The sequence below is a fragment of the Vigna radiata genome, chromosome 4, assembly GCF_000741045.1.
Source record: "Vigna radiata var. radiata cultivar VC1973A chromosome 4, Vradiata_ver6, whole genome shotgun sequence".
Classification (NCBI taxonomy): domain Eukaryota; kingdom Viridiplantae; phylum Streptophyta; class Magnoliopsida; order Fabales; family Fabaceae; genus Vigna; species Vigna radiata.
Window position 1 is genome coordinate 1,355,923 of NC_028354.1, and position 12,484 is coordinate 1,368,406.

The 12,484-nt window shown below is 38.3% G+C and overlaps 1 pseudogene; it reads left to right on the top strand.

Annotated features, from left to right (window-relative positions):
• Nucleotides 1-11,743, top strand: part of LOC106758231 — a 60,249-nt pseudogene extending 48,506 nt beyond the window's left edge.
• Nucleotides 11,744-12,484: the final 741 nt, after the last annotated feature.

The following is a 12,484-nucleotide window of genomic DNA, read 5'->3' on the forward strand; positions in this document are numbered from 1 at the left end:
GAGATATGGGAGCATGGTTGGATGTTGGCATGAGTGAATGTCATCCAGTATCGTGCCAAGGGCGTCAAATCCAGCCTCTTAATGTTGACCGGTGCTCCATTACGATTAGTCTGAAAATGCCTTCCGGGGAGGCACATAATCCTCTCAACCTCAGCTATTTCATTGAACATACCAACTTGTGCCGCATACTAGCACTGCTCCCCTGGCCACTCCGTGCCAAAGAAGTTGTTTATGGTATCTGGGTCGTAATATATAGTACGCCCCCTCACAAAGCTCCTATATCTTCCAGCTGCAACTCCACCTCTGGGTATAACGTTGGTGTAAAATTCCCTTACCAACTCAATACTGGCTGTTGCAGGGTAAGTTATCAGCTTCTCCCAGTCTCTCCTCATAATTTCTACTCCAAATTCAGGAGCTAAGTCAGGGATGAAGGAAGTCTTCCTCTCCATCAGCAGTCTCCTCTCCTGCACAGTTGCAAAGTGGTCCTCATGTTGTTTAGAGAGGAACCTCTGAGAGTCAAATCCACATGGCCTTTCAGGCTCCTTCCTCTTGCGGTCAGTGTTTCTCCCCCTTCTTGATGCTGATGCCATTCCTACATAAAATATAATTCACAACAAACCACAAAAATTTATCATTAGGAACTAATAAAGCATCAATCCTTCTATGCAATTCACAGTTCAATATTGAGGGGAGGACAGAGCTCCCTCGGTATCCATGCACACAAATCCAATCATCAAGCAGAAATTGAGGCAAACCGCCCGACGCCCAAAGGGGTCGCTCGGCGGTATGCTTCAAGTTGCAATGCCGCCCAACGCCCTACATTACCGCTCGGCGATGCGCTAGGGTTTTGGAGAAAAACTTGTCTACAATGTCCTAATCTCCCTTCAAACATCCATTTTACAATCCAGACAAAAATTGAAGCAACTTAATCAGTCAAAACAGTCCCTAATTCAACAATTCATGCAAAGAAATCTAAAAACCCTAATTTGTCATGTTCCTAAGCATGTTCTTCATACAATTCCAAAATTAAAAACTAGAGAATGAAGTTGCACAACTTACTTGAGTGGAGATGCTAAATGCTTGCAAGAATCCTTTAATTGATCATGAAAAATTCCCAAAGCACAACTTTCACCAAAAATCCCCAAATTTTAAACAAGAAATTAGGTTTTTGTGAGTGGCTGGTAAGAAAGTGTGGAAAAATCCCTTTGGAAACCCTTTTGAAGGTGCAAATTAGGTGCTAAAACTCAAGAAGACCGCTTGACGAAATGCAAAGGAGGGGAATCAAGTGCAGAACACCCAAAACCGCCCAGCTTTTAAAGGCTCGGACTAGGGTTCTCGCCGCCACCGCCCGGCGGTGGGAGGTATTTTCTCCTCCCTTTCCTTTGTTCGCTTTCGAATGATTCTTTCTTGTAGCACCTGATTTTTACCTTCAATTTTTCACTTACATATCTTTCCCCACTCAGATGTACATGCAAACCTATAATGCACTAAAGACAGAGTTTAAAATCAAACAAACAATCAACTGGGCTGCCTCCCAGGTAGCGCTTGTTTAACGTCACGAGCCTGACCCAAACCTATTCCACACTCATCAGTGAGTGCAGACCACCCTGGTATCCTTCAGCAGATTGTTGACTCACTGGCAACTGTACCAGATCGTTCCAAGTAATAAAATCGGTAGAACCCGATATCGTTCTCTCCCAAAGGACTCACGCCCTTATCGTTCGTGTGAATTAAAAGAATAAGACTTGTAAAGAAAACAAATTAATTGTCGTGGATGCAAGAGCAGAAAATAAACATGCAATGAGTGATTTAGTTGACGAGAAAAGAGTATGAATAAATGGAGTTATTGGGGGTTTACAATTTCATCTAATCCTCTCTCCCGTATTACTCCTTTATTATCTAATTGTTATGCAAACTTTCTTGGACTCCCCTTAACCCGATCCCTTGACGAAAAGGGCCTATTACTAATTATCGGCTCGTTATCCCTAGCCTCCCCTAGTAACTAACAATGCATTACAAACAAAAGCAAAAACAATTGGTCATCCTACCCCCCTATCCCTAGGTGGTATTGCTTAACCAAGGAATTACTCACCAGTTCATGACATTACTGTACGTCCCCGTATCAATAAAGGCAAATAACAATTACCGAATGAGTTAAACGATAAAAGCTTTAAGCACAGATGAGAACCCAACAATTGATAATAAACGCATATGAAAATCATATAATTAAACAAGAGTTTCAATAAAAGAGAGTATCAAAAGATTACATTGTTCCCCCAACAACAAAAGGGTTTAGTTCACCATTGTCATGGTGAACCAAGATGAAAATAATGGAAGATATGGAAAACAAACTCTAGATAAGATGAAAAGGAGTCTAAGCATCCAAGAGATCCTCTGTAGAGAGTGAAAAGTAGGTCTGGCCGCCCTCTTCTGTCAAAAGAATGAATCTAAACTCGCACTAGGGCTATTTATAATCAAGAAAAGTAACAAAATTCACGCCCAGGCCCATCAGAGAACCGCCCGGCGGCAGGGGTCAACCGCCCAGCGCTTTGCCTCAAGCCGCAGGATCGCCCGGTGCCAAAAATGGCTGCCCGGCGGTTTGGTCAACCACCCTGCGCTGGTCAACTGCACTCTGGTCAACTGGTTGAGTTTTCTAGTTGACTGGTTGACTCTTCTTGTTGATAGGTTGACTTTTCTACATTTTGGTTGACTTTTCTGCACTGTAACCATTTGACCTTCAACCTTTCTTTCCAGTCATCTCCAGTTCTCATCAAAACCTTGGAAAACAATGCAAAACAAGCATAATATCGCTAAAAACAACTTTTGACTCTCAAATGACTCAACTTAAGAGTTTTACTTGATTTTAAGCTCATTCTAAGCCAAAAGGGTGTGTTTTGATATCAAATTTATGTATGAAAGTAACGGTTTTTCAACCATTATCACACCCCCAAACTTAGAATTTTGCTTGTCCTTAAGCAAACAAAACAAAACTTGGCCTTCCACTTTTTCATGAAATAGTTCAACACTTTTCAAAATCCTTTTCTTCACAACAAGTTATTATTCAATTCAGATTTCANTGGAATCCTACCAAAACGCATGCATGCTTTCAATCCAATCATACTCACATAATCAAATATCTCCTAACAGATGTTTCATTCATGAATGATCAATCCACTAAGCATAGATGTAAACATGGATTTCAACAATTCTCACCAAGCAAATGTTTCACTCAATCACTCAAGTGTATAAGGAATCACTCCAATCTTTACTATTCACATGTCACATAGAACAATATTACCATTCATTTTAAAACAATTAGAATCCTTACATGCAGATGCCATCACAAGGACTTTTCCAAGGCTTGTAATGAGGCTGGGCTATCAAAGAAAAATTGGTTTTTCTAGATCACAAAATTCTTGAGTTAAAAGAACTATTTCATCATTGAAAAGGTTCAAGTTTAAACTCTCTTTTTGTCACCAATTTCACTCATTCCCAACTTCTTCCCTTTTCATTGATTTTACATTGAGCTCATCTTTCATGCTTTTTTTCCTTTTTACTTTTTCTTTTTCTTTACTCATGCATTTTTCTTTTCCACACTTGAGCTCAATGCTTTTCTTTTGCCTTTCCATTTTCCCCATGCAACCCCAAACTTGAACCTTTTCATTCCATACAATTATTCTCAACCCAACTCAAGACAAATAATTTCAAATCAAGGGTTTTCATCATGTTTAAGGCCAAGGTTCAAAAAGGGTATAAGATTAAACTTTTTCGGGTGAAAATTTGGCTAAATAAGGGCTTCCAAACATGGCCTTTATCATATAACATACACATGCAAATCAATCAATTATCAGGACTAAGGCAATATCATTCATGATTCCCTGTGAATAGTACATACATCAGTAAAGACTCTGGAGCTCAATACCTCACACAACATGCTTTCTCACACATCATTCATGAATCCTACTTAGCATCATAATCACAATCATAAAGCACTATACATCTATTCATATAGTTAGTGAACCATTCACCTGGATATCAGCACACACACATTCTCAGTCATCAACCACATTCAATCATCATTGAATAACTCGTCATGCATTTTATAAAACGAAACCACCATCAGAATCAGTGTACAAGCCAAGCACAAACACAAAAATAAAATGTTCCTATACTAAAAAACAAAAGTACAAAGGAAAAAGAAAGATAAAACCTGGGTTGCCTGCCAATAGCGCTTGTTTAACGTCACGAGCCTGACCTGGTAAAGCTCAAACACCCATCAGTAGGTGTTAATATTCTGCTTATCACCAACTTTAAAAGCTCTGTCTGCTTTAATAGTCTTGACAACCCATAACCTATTCTTGAATTTCACTTGGTGTGCCAGGTTTGGGTTTCTCACTTTTCACATCAAGGTGTTGGTGAACCAATTCAGCAGATGCAACCCAAAAATTGTTCAAACAAACAAAGAATTACAAGTTCAAAAATAAAATAAACCTACACTAAAATAAAATAAGAAAATGATTTAAAACAATTGGGATGACCCCAACAAACACCTATCAGTAGGTGTTGCAACCCTTGATATTCTTTTCTTTTTCTTCTTTCAGCTGAATTTCTTCAGAAAATTAAGAACACCAAGCACTTGCTTCCATGTTTCAATCATAGGAACTTTAATATCCAATTTCTTGAAGATCTCCACATAGCACTTGACTCTCTTTTCCTTCCTATGATTTTTCTTTCGATGAGGAAGCGGCTTTTCATATAATCTTTTCTTCTTTCCTTTCTTCTTTTTTCTTTTTTCTCAACCACTTCTTTTTCTTTCTCCTCATTTTTCTCTCCCTCACTCAACCTTTCTGTTTCTTTCTCTTCTATCTTTTCCTCATATGTCTCTATCTCTTCTTCCTTTATCTTCTCCTCCTCAACAACCTCAGCATTTTCAGAGATAGTGGCTTGCCATTCCTCTTTAGGGTTAACTTCAGTATTAGCCCTAATACCTAAAGACTTCAACATATAAGAGAGTTGTTACTGCCATAAACGTTCTTTTGCTTCACCCAATGTTTCTCTTCGTACAGAAGATTGTTTTTGTTGTAAACGTTGTTCTGCTTCCTCAAACGTTTCTTTCTGCAAAGAGAATTGTTTTTGCTGTAAACATTGTTGGGCTTCCCGTTGTAAACGTTGTTAGGCTTCCCCCAACATTTCTTTTGGCAAGGAGAATAGCTTCTGCCGTAAAACTTGTTCAGCTTCCCCCAACGTTTCTTTTGGCACAAAAAATAGTTCCTGCCATAAACGTTGTTCAGCTTCCCCCAACGTTTCTTTTGGCCTAGAAAGTTGTTGCTTAACATCTTGCCCATTTTGGCTTTGATCCAAGTTTGAGTGAGGTTCACACCAGTGGTTGAATTCATTTTGGTAGAATTGAGTGCCCATATAATAAAATTCTTTTCCAAACTGCATTCTGCAAACATTAGGCACAAAACCCTAGAGAACATTTATTAAAACAAACATAAAAAAAAACATAAAATCAAGTCAAATTCAGTCAATTCACAATACTTGAAAAAGTTCAACCTCGAGTCCCCAGCAACGGCGCCAAAAACTTGTTGACTCCCTAGCAAGCGTACCAGATCGTTCCAAGTAATATAATCGGTAAAGCCCGATATCGTTCTTCCCTAGTGACTCGAAAGGCCTTATCTTTCGTGTGAATCAAAATCGTAAGACTTGTAGAGAGAAAAATTAGTTTGGTGGGATGCAAAGACAGAAAATAAACATGCAATGTGTTGATTCAATTGACGAAAAAGACAGTAGATGAATGAAGTTGTTGGGGGTTTACAATTTCATCTTATCCGCCCTCTCTTATCTAATCCTCTTGTTTAAATTGCTTTGTTATCTCATTATTATCCAAACTTTCTTGGCCTACCCTTAGCCCGATCCCTCGGTGAAAAGAGCCTATTACTAATTACTGGCTTGCTATCCATAGCCTCCCCTAGCAACTAGCAATGCATTACCGAACAGAAGCAAAAACAATTGATCGTATCCGTAGAGACAAACAATAGTTATCGAATGAGTTAAACGATAAAAGCCTTAAGCGCAGATGAGCACCCAACAATCGATAATAAAAGCATATGAAAATCATATAAATAAACAAGAGTTTCAATAAAAGAGAGTTTCAAAAGATTACATTGTTTNCCCCAACAACAAAAGGGTTTAGTTCACCATTGTCATGGTGAACCAAGATGAAAATAATGGAAGAATGGAAGAGCAAACCCTAGATAGGATGAAAAGGAGCCTAAGCATCCAAGAAATCTTCTCCAGAGAGTGAGAATTAGATCTGGTCGTCCTCCTGTGTCAAAAGAATGAGAATGAAATCGCAACAGGGCTATTTATAGCTGAGGAGCGCAACAGAAAACATGCCCAAGCCCAACAGGCAACCGCCCGACGTCACACTTATGACGCCCGGCGGTTTGCCTCTTATCGCGCTACCCCCATGCGTCAGAGGTCCACCGCCCGGCGGTTTGCCTCTTATCGCAAAACCGCCAAGCGTCCCTGCCATGGTGCCATCTCCTCGCTTTGGCCACCTAGTGGTGTATTTCTGCCACTAGGTAGTTCCTAGACTCTTCTTTACTTGATTTTCTTCCTCTGTCTTGAGTCTGAGGCCTTTATCTTCACCTTCATTCTTCACTTCCATCAAAATTGCTGCAAAACAATGCAAAACAAGCATAATATCGCTAAAAATAGCTTTTGACTCTCAACTGACTCGTTTATTGAGTTTTTTTTGTTTTTTTATTTCAAGCTCATTCTAAGCAGTAAAGGGAGTAATTTGGTCTAAAATAGCACATGAAAATAACGGTTTTTCAACCGTTATCAGAGCTCAATGTAAAAATAAAAGAAAAAGGGAAGAAGTTGGGAACAAGTGAGATTGGTTAAGAAAGAGAGTTGAACTTGAACGACGAATGATAAATGAGCTCTCTTGATTCTAAGATTTTGTGATACAGAAAAACCAAATTTTCTTGATAGCCCAGCCTCATTACAAGCCTTGGAAAAGTCCTTTTGATGGCATTTGCATGTAATGATTTTAATTGTTTAAGATAAACGACAATTTTATTTCATGTGACTTGTGAATGATGAAGAGTTGGAGTGCCACCCTAAACACTTGAGTGATTGAGTGAAACACTTGCTTGGTGAGAATTTCTAAATTTCATGATTGCATCTTTGCTTAGTGGATTGGTCTTTCATAATATGTAACATCTGTTGAGGAATGTGTGAGATAACTAAATTGAAAGCATGCATGCATCTTGATTTGATTATCACTAAGGATCTGAAATTGAGTACTTCTCATCATGTACTTTAGGAATGTTGAACCATTGGATGAAATTGTAGAAAGCCAAGTTTTGTTTTGTTTATAGTTTTGTTTTCTTTGCTTGAGGACAAGCAAAGTTCTAAGTTTGGGGTTCTGATAACGGTTGAAAAACTATTATTTTCATATGTTATTTTAGACCAAATTACTCCCTTTACTGCTTAGAACGAGCTTAGAATCAAGCAAAACTCAATAAATGAGTCAGTCGAGAGTCAAAAGCTATTTTTAGCGATATTATGCTTGTTTTGCATTGTTTTGTAGCAATTTTGATGGAAGTGAGGAATGGAGTTGAAGATGAAGGTCTTAGACTCAAGATAGAGGAAGAAAACTAAGAAAAGAAGAGTCTAGGAATCGCCCAGCGGTGTAGTTTTGCCGCTGGGTGGCCAAATACGAGGAGTTGGCACCTTGGCGTGGACGCCTAGCGAATTTGCGATTAGAGTCAAACCGCCGTGCGCTGGACCCCTGGCATCGGGCGGTTGTGCGATTACAGGCAAACTGTCGGGCGGCATAAGTGTGACGCCAGGTGGTTGTCTGCTGGGCTTGGGCCTGTTTTATGTTGCGCTCCTCAGCTATAAATAGCCCTGTTGCGATTTCATTCTCATTCTTTTGACAAAAGAGGATGACCAGACCAAATTTGCACTCTCTGGAGAAGATCTCTTGGATGCTTAGGCTCCTTTTCATCCTATCTAGGGTTTGCTCTTCCACTCGTCCATTATCTTCATCTAGGTTCACCATGACAATGGTGAACTAAACCCTTTTGTTGTTGGGGGAAACAATGTAATCTTTTGAAACTCTTTTTTATTGAAACTCTTGTTTATCTATATGATTGTCATATGCTTTGATTATCAAATGTTGGGTTCTCATCTACGCTTAAGGCTTTTATCGTTTAACTCATTCAATAACTATTGTTTGTCTCTATTGATACGGGAACATACAGTAATGTCATGAACTGGTGAGAAATTCCTTGATTAATGAAATACCACCTAGGGATAGGGAGGTAGGACGATCAATTATTTTTGCTTCTGTTCGGTAATGCATTGCTAGTTACTAGGGGAGGCTAGGGATAACAAGTCAGTAATTAGTAATAGGCTCTTTTCGCCGAGGGATCGGGCTAAGGGTAGGCCAAGAAAGTTTGCATAACAATTAGATAACAAAGCAATTTAAACAAGAAGAGTAGATAAGACAGGGCATATAAGATGAAATTGTAAACCCCCAACAACTCCATTCATCCATAGTCTTTTTCGTCAATTGAATCAAACGCATTCATGTTTATTTTCTGTCTTTGCATTCCAAACAATTAATTTTTCTTTACAAGTCTTACGATTTCAATTCGCACGAACGATAAGGCCTTACGAGTGTCTTGGAAAGAACGATATTGGGTTTTACCGATTATATTACTTGAAACGATCTGGTACGCTTTCCAGTGAGTCAAAAATATCAAACAAAAAGGAATGGTTCTCCAACTTTCATATAGATCTCTCAAATACCCGTATGGATTTGCTGAAGATGTTATAGTAAAGGTAGATAAATTCTTTTTCCCAGTGGATTTTGTTATAATGGAGATGGAAGAAAATGGAGATGCCCCTTTCATTCTTAGACGACCTTTCATGAAGACAGCTAGAATTGTAATTGATGTTGAAAAGGGGAAGCTTAAAGTCCAGGTCCAAGATGAAGAGGTGTATTTTGATGTGTTTCAAGCAATGTCACATCCTAAAGATGATAAGTCATGCTTTCAAATTAACATTGTGGAGGAACTCTGTATGACACAAGAAAACAGAGTTCGTAATGCATCTATGTTGGAAAGGACTCTGATTAACGAATGTGAGGATTTAAATGAAGAGTGGGATAAAATAAAGCAGGAATGTGTCCAGGATTTAGAGGCAACAAAAGAGATTCCAACAGAAAAAGCTCTCTTTGAGAAGATCGAGCTTAAAGAAAAAATCCCAGAAAGTAAGGTTGAACTGAAGGAGTTACCACCACATTTGAAATATGTGTTTTTGGAAGATATTGGAAGAAAGCCAGTCATCATTAGTACTTCATTATCTCTAGAAGAAGAAGGAAAATTGGTGGAAGTCCTAAAAGCAAACAAGGGAGCCATAGGCTGGTCAATTGCAGATCTCAAAGGTATAAGTCCCACATATTGCATGCATAGAATTCTGATGGAAGATGATTATAGACCTGTAGCTCAACCACAAAGGAGACATAATCCTGTGATGAAAGAAGTCTTGAGAATAGAGGTATTGAAGTTATTGGAAGCAGGAATTATTTATCCTATTTCTGATAGCAAATGGGTGAGTCCAGTTCAAGTTGTACCGAAGAAAGGAGGGATGACTATTATTCATAATGAAAAGAATGAGCTTATTCCTACAAGGACAGTCACTGGTTGGCGAATGTGCATTGATTACAGGAGGTTAAATACAACTACCAGAAAAGATCATTTTCCCTTACCTTTTATGGATCAAATGTTAGAACAATTGGCTAGACAAACTTATTATTGTTTTCTGGATGGCTATTCTGGATATAATCAAATTGCAGTTGACCCTGAAGACCAAGAGAAAACATCTTTTACATGTCGGTTTGGTATATTTGCCTACAAAAAGATGTCATTTGGATTATGAAATGCCCCTGCTACATTTCAGAGGTGCATGCAAGCAATCTTTGCTGATTTCATGGAGAAAAGCATAGAAGTCTTTATGGACGATTTTTCAGTCTTTGGGGATTCTTTTCGAAGGTGTTTGGCAAACTTAGATGTTGTTTTTAAACGATGTGTTCAAACAAATCTTGTTCTGAATTGGGAGAAATGTCATTTCATGGTTACAGAAGGGATTGTGTTGGGGCATGTTAGCGGAATGGCAAGTGTACCATTTCGTTTCATGTAATAAAAATGGTAAAACCCATTATTGTTCTTCCCATGAGACTCGAAAGGACTTATGTTCGTATGAATTAAAATCGTAAGACTTGTGAGAGAAAAATTAATTGTTATGGTGAATGCAATGACAGAAAATAAACATGCAATGAGTGATTCAATTGACGAGAAAAGAGTATGAATAAATGGAGTATGAGAATCCAACAATTGATAATAAACGCATATGAAAATCATATAATTCAAACAAGAGTTTCAATAAAAGAGAGTATCACAAGATTACATTGTTCCCCCAACAATAAAAGGGTTTAGTTCACCATTATCATGGTGAACCAAGATGAAAATAATGGAAGATATGGAAAGCAAACACTAGAAAAGATGAAAAGGAGCCTAAGCATCCAAGAGATCCTCTCAAGAGAGTGAAAAGTAGGTGTGGTCGCCCTTCTCTGTCAAAAGAATAAATAGGAAATCGCAACAAGGCTATTTATAACCAAGAAAAGTAACAAAATTCAAGCCCAGGCCCATCAGAGAACTGCCCGGCGGCAGGGGTCTACCGCCCGGCGCTTTGCCTCAAGCCGTAGGACCGCCCGACGCCAAAAATGGCCGCCCGGCGGTTTGGTCAACCGCCCGGCGCTGGTCCACTGTGCTCTGGTCAACTGGTTGACTTTCTGGTTGACTGATTGACTTTCTGGTTGACTTTTCTTGTTGACTGGTTAACTTTTCTGCACTGCAACCGTTTGATCTTCAACCTTTCTTTCCAGTCATCTCCAATTCTCATCAAAACCCTGCAAAACAATGCAAAACAAGCATAATATCTCTAAAAACAACTTTTTACTCTCAAATAACTCATTTATTGAGTTTTACTTGATTCTAAGTTCATTCTAAGCAGTAAAGGGTGTAATTTAGTCCAAAATAACATATGAAAATAACGGTTTTCAATCGTTATCAAGGCACAAAATTTCAGCCAAAGGGATTGAAGTGGATAAAGCGAAGGTGGAGGTTATTGAAAAACTTCCACCACCATCAAATGTGAAAGGAATTCGAAGTTTCCTTAGTCATGCTGGATTTTATCGACGATTTATTAAGGATTTTTCAAAGATTGCTAAGCCATTGAGTAATCTGCTTGCTAAAGAGACACCATTTGTAATGAGTTCTGAATGTCTGCAAGCTTTTGATATTTTAAAGAAGAGATGATTTATGCTCTAGTAATCGTAGCTCCAGACTGGAATAAAGAGTTTGAACTTATGTGTGATGCAAGTGACTATGCCGTAGGCGTTGTGTTGGGTCAAAGAAGAGAAAAGATTTTTGATGTTATTTACTATGCTAGTAAAGTTTTGAATGAAGCCAAACAGAATTATGCGACTACAGAAAAAGAATTTTTGGCTATAGTCTATGCATTGGAGAAATGTAGATCTTATTTCATTGGATCTAAGGTGATTATTTATATGGATCATGCGGCTATAAAGTATTTATTAACTAAACCATATTCGAAGCCACAATTGATCAGATGGGTGCTACTGTTCAAGAGTTTGACATAGAAATTCGTGATAAAAAGGGAAGTGAAAATTTAATTGCTGACCATTTATCCCGGTTAGTCAATGATGAAGTAACAAGCAAGGAGAAAGAAATCTGGGAGTCATTTTCAGATGAAACTCTTTTATATATTCAGGAAAGACACTGGTTTGCTGATTTGGCTAATTTTAAGGTCGCAGGTGTTATTCCTGAGGGACTCAATTGGCAACAGAAAAATAAATTTTTACATGATGCCAAACAATTCATTTGGGATGATCCGTATTTGGTCTTACCATTTATATTACTTGTACGATTTGGTACGCTTGCCAATTTGTCAACACAAGCGCACCAAATTGTTCAAGTAATATAATTGGTAAAACCCAATATCGTTCTTCCCAAGAGACTCGAAAGGCTTTCTCGTTCACGTGAATTAAAATAATAAGACTTGAAAATAAAAATTGATAAATTGGATTTGAGAACATGCAAAAGAGATTGATTCAATTGACAAAAGAAAACAATGGATGAATGGAATTGTTGGGGGTTTACAATTTCATTTAATCCGCTCTCTCTTATCTACTCCTCTTGAATATCAGTTTGATTAATTACTTGTCATGCAACTTTCTTAGCCTACCCTTAACCCGATCCCTTTGTGAAAAGAGCCTAATACTAATTATTGGCTTGCTCTCCCTAGCCTCTCCTAGCAATTAATACAGCATTATAGAGCAGAAGTTAAAAGCAATTGATCGTCCTACCCCTATCCCTAGGTG